At 38.8% G+C, this 5,167-nt stretch overlaps 1 protein-coding gene and 1 pseudogene across 4 annotated transcripts in view; one reads left to right on the forward strand and one right to left on the reverse strand.

Moving 5' to 3' along the window:
* PDE1C (phosphodiesterase 1C) overlaps positions 1–5,167 on the reverse strand; it is a 651,334-nt gene that overhangs the window by 121,162 nt on the left and 525,005 nt on the right. The gene's annotated exons all lie outside the window — the stretch shown is intronic.
* Positions 3,463–3,777, forward strand: LOC105886850 (annotated as a pseudogene).

Here is a 5,167-nt window from a genome sequence, read left to right on the forward strand (position 1 = left end):
AAAAAAAAAAAAGAATGTCTAACATAAAAAAGCAAAATATGAAACAAAATCCGCACACATTTCAGAATTGGCTTAGGGGTAAAGGCCAGCCATGTGATGCCATGGGCAGCATGAGGAGTTCAGACACAGCACAGGACAGGGAGGATTTGGCATGGAAGGGCTTGTCAGTCACCCACACACTCTGGATAGCCAGCTTGCCAAAGAACAGAGAGACAGCAGCGCAAGCCCGGACTGCTGTTCCAAATAAGGATCGGAAGCTTTTTAGCAGAGCAGATTCCTGGCAGGTCTGCTTCCAGTCCTGACTCTCATTTCGAAGGGACCAGCTACCTCCAAAGCTGTCTGAACTCTCAAATGGCTAAGTAAAAGGAGATTATATTTACATTTTTAAAAAGATTTCTCCCTTTATTTGGTTATTAAATAAATTGCATGAATTGCATGAATCTCTGACAGGAGCCATCTTAATTCTTGAAACCTACAAGTAAAGAACACAGCTGAAAAAATGATTAAGAGAAAACAAAAGGCTAATAGAGTAGCAAGAACCTAGAAGACCTGATCTCCCAACCTTAGGGCTTTCATCAGAAATCCACAACAGAAGCATCTTTAATCAAACACATCTTCATAGGCTAAAGTAAAATTTGTATAAGCAAATGAAAAGAGATCAAATAAAACCAGAAAAAAATAAAAGAAAACATCCAACATAGGCTATTATAATTTTTGATTTCAAAGAATAAAGAAAAAACTTGAGGACCTTTGAGAAGATAAAACATATTACTTACAAAGCAACAGAAATTGAAACTGGACATAGATATCTACCATGCCAAACACCAGAAAGCAATTCAACAATAGGACCAATTTTTTAGAATAATATGCCAAATTCAAGATATTTACATCTACATCCAGGAAAGTTACCAAGTATATGTGAAGCAAACAAAGATATTCTCAAGTGTCAATAGGTTCAAATTTTTTATCATTCAAATTCTTCCCACAAGACAAAACCAAAAAAAACCTTTAAAGCATACTCTATGACAGTGGTCTCCCAAGGGGTCATTCATGGATCTCCAGCTAATTGCATCGTGGACTCATGACCTAGATTTAACTAAGACAAACTTTATAAAATAGACATGTAGCTTAAAAAAATTCCTGAAAGAAGTGGCAGATGAAATAAAATGATAATAACACAAGGACAAAGAAACATGAAAAGGGGCTGATATTTCCCTAAGAAAACCTCCTTTTCTAGTCTAAATACCTCCTGTGCCAACTTTACAAACTAAAACCTAATAATAGTCAAAAAACCATTGACATTACTAAGGATATTATGTGAACTATGAATTTATTTCCACTATTGTCAACAATTCCCATTCTTGGGAAAGCACAATATTGAGTGAATCAAGTGAGTCACAGACATCTCCTATCTTGTGATTTGGGGGGCAGGGAATGGCCAGACACCCCTGGCCAGAATAGGAGCCGTGACCCCAGGAAAGCATCACTCAGAATCCCACTCAGCACTGAAAATAAGCTCCACTGGAAAGTCCCAGGCTTTGTGCCATAATTAGCAGGACAGCAGCAGTGGGGAGGCTTCTCCCAGATGTAGTGTCTTTGATGCCAGACAGATCCCGGGCACTGACTTTTATGTATTCAGTGTGAAGCTCTGACCAACAGGAAACTGTAAATAGAAAGCAAGCCTCTAGCCAAGTGGCTTCGAAAAAATCCAGAGGAGAAATGACACAGAAAAAGAACACTTTTTAGATGCATGAGAGGTACTAGAAATTAACTTTTGCCCTCGTCTTTCCAGCTTATGAGATGAGCAGAAACCCTGAGCAGCATCCTGGCAGACAGAGAAGGGAACCCAGGACAACCTCCCACTCTGTTTGTGTAAAAATCCCAAGCTGACCTTCACCTCTCTTGATCCAGGGACAACTATACAGAAAAAAAGTGTCTATGGAAAGATTCAGTAATAATGACAGAGAAGAAAACAACACTTAAAATGCAGAGAAAGGGTTCACTTTTGAAAAAAAAAATCAATAACAGAAACAGAACTAAATTTTAGGGAGCATCTGCCATGTGTTCAATAAAATACAAGGCAGCGTAGATCCGTGAAACAAAGGTGAAAGCTGAGGTTGATATAATAAAAAGTGAACATATTTTGTGATGTGGGCCCTTCTCACTGGGGTTAGATGGTATCTCAGGGTGGTTTTGATTTGCATTTCTCTAATAATTAGGGACAATGAACATTTTTTCATATGTTTGTTCGCCATTCCTCTTTAGAGAAGGTTCTATTCATGTCTCTTGCCCATTGATATATGGAATTTTATGTGGATTAATTTGAGTTCTCTATAGATCCTAGTTATCAAGGTTTGGTCTGATTCAAAATATGCAAATATCTTTTCCCATTGTGTAGGTGGCCCATTTACTTTGGTTGTTGTCTCCTTAGCTGTACAGAAGCTTTTTGGTTTAATTAAGTCCCATTTGTTTATTTTTGGTGTTGCAATTGCCATGGCAGTGTTCTTCATGAAATCTTTCCCCAGGCCCATAACTTTCAATGTTTTTCCTATTATTTCTTGGAGGATTTTTATAGTTTCATGCCTTAAATTTAGGTCCTTTATCCATCTTGAATCAATTTTTGTGAATGGACAAAGGTGCGGGTCCAGTTTCAGTCTTTTATATGTGGTTATCCAGTTCTCTCAGCACCATTTATTAAATAGGGAGTCTTTCCCCCAGTTTATGTTCTTGTTTGGTTTATCGAAGATTAGGTGGATGCAAGATATTAGCTTCATTTCCTGGTTTTCTATCCAATTCTAAATGTCTATGTCTATTTTTGTGCCAGTACCATGCTGTTTTGACCACTATGGCCTTGTAGTATAGCCTAAGGTCTGGTATGCTGATGGCCTCAGCTTTGTTTTTATCACTAAGAGCCGCCTTACCTATATGAGTTTTTTGGTTTTTTTTTTTTTTTTTTTCAGATATGTAAAGAAAGAAACCCTTTTACACTTCTGGTGGGACTACAAACTAACACAACCTTTTTGGAAGGAAGTATGGAGAACCTCAGAGAACTCAAGCTAGACCTCCCTTTTGATCCTGCAATCCCATTACCAGGCATCTACCCAGAAGGAAAAAAATCCTTTTACCATAAAGTATGTCCTTTTACCATAAAGACACTTGCACTAGACTGTTTATCTGCAACTCAATTTACAATCACCAAAATGTGGAAACAGCCTAAATGTCCAAGAATGGATTAACAAGCTGTGGTATATACCATACTATCCAGACATTAAAAAAGATGGGGACAAGTCTGAGTGGAGCAAGTGAGGAGAGTGGTTGTGTGGTGGTGTCTTGGAAACCTATAGCGCTTGCAGCATAGCTGACCAACTGACTAAAGAGCAGATTGCAGAATTCAAAGAAGCTTTTTCACTATTTGACAAGGATGGTGATGGAACTATAACAACAAAGTAATTAGGAAGTGTAATGAGGTCTCTTGGACAGAATCCCACAGAAGCAGAGTTACAGAACATGATTAATGAAGTAGATGCTGATGGTAATGGCACAGTTGACTTCCTTGAATTTCTGACCATGACGGCAAGAAAAATGAAAGACACAGACAGTGAAGAAGAAATTAGAGAAGCATCCCGTGTGTTTGATAAGAATGGCAATGGCTGTATCAGCGCAGCAGAGCTTCACCATGTGCTCACAAACCTCGGAGAGAAGTTAACAGATGAAGAGGTTGATGAAATGATCAGGGAAGCAGATATTGACCGTGTTTCACGGTCAAGTAAACTATGAAGAGTTTGTGCAAATGATGACAGCAAAGTGAAGACACTGTACAGAATGGTTAAATTTCTTATACAAAATTGTTTATTTGCCTTTTGTTTGTAACTTATCTATAAAAGGTTTCTCACTACTGTCAAAAAATTATGCCTGTATCATAATTAGGACTCATTCCTCCATGTCCTCTTCCCTTATCCTTACCTTACTGTCATTGTCCTGAGACCTTATTTTAGAAATTGATCAAGTAACATGTTGCATGTGGCTTACTCTGGATATATCTAAGCCCTTCTGCACATCTAAACTTAGATGGAGTTGGTCAAATGAGAGAACATCTGGGTTATGCCTTTTTTAAAGTAGTTTTTTTTAGGAAGTGTCAGCATGTTGTTGTTGAAGTGTGGAGTTGTAACTCTGCGTGGACTATGGACAGTCAACAAGATGTACTTAAAAGTTGCACTACTGCAAAACAGGTGTATTATCCAGGTACTCGTACACTATTTTTTTTTGTACTGCTGGTTCTGTACCAGAAAAATTTTCTTTTATTGTTACTTGCTTTCAAACTTTGTTTAGCCACTTAAAGAAAATCTGCTTATGGCACAATTTGCCTCAAATCCATTCCAAGTTGTATAGTTGTCCAATAAAAAAAATTACAATTTAACACCCCCCTAAAAAATAAAAAAATAATAATAATAAAAGGAGACTTTACATCCTTTGTATTAACCCAGGCAGAAATGGAATACATTATTCTTAGTAAAGCATCACAAGAATGGAGAAGCAAGAATCCTATGTACTGAATTCTCATATGAGGACATTGATGTCCCTTGTACATGGCGGGGGGGAGGGGGAAGTGGTGAGCAGAAAGAGGGAAGGAGGGCGGAAGTAGTGGAAGGGAAGAGCAGAGAGAGGAAAGGAGGGAGGGGTGGGGAAAGGGAACAGCAGAGAGAGGGAAGGGGGGAAGGGGTGGGGGGTGAATGACGATGTGTGACACACCTTTTGGGGGGGTGGGACACAATTATAAGAGGGACTTTATGTAACAAATGCAATCAATGTAACGTGGTTCTTTGTACCCTCAATGAATCCTCAACAATGAAAAAAAAGTGAACATATTGAGAAAGAAGAAATTAAAAAGAAACAAAATGAGACTGTAAGAAGCTTTCTTTTTAAAGAAAGTAGATGTGTGGGCGGGACGGCTCACAACTATAATCCTAAATGGGAGGCCAAGGCAGGTGGATCAGCCGAGCTTAAGAGTTGGAGACCAGCCTGAGCAAGAGTGAGACCCAATCTCTACTTAAAATACAAAAACTAGCCGAGCATTGTGGCAGGTGCCTGTAGTCCCAAGCTACTCAGGAGGCTAAAGCAAGAGGATCACTTGAGCCCAAGAGTTTGAGGTTGCTGTGAGCTATGACAC

The sequence above is a fragment of the Otolemur garnettii genome, unplaced genomic scaffold, assembly GCF_000181295.1.
Source record: "Otolemur garnettii isolate 467f Iridium unplaced genomic scaffold, OtoGar3 scaffold00028, whole genome shotgun sequence".
Classification (NCBI taxonomy): domain Eukaryota; kingdom Metazoa; phylum Chordata; class Mammalia; order Primates; family Galagidae; genus Otolemur; species Otolemur garnettii.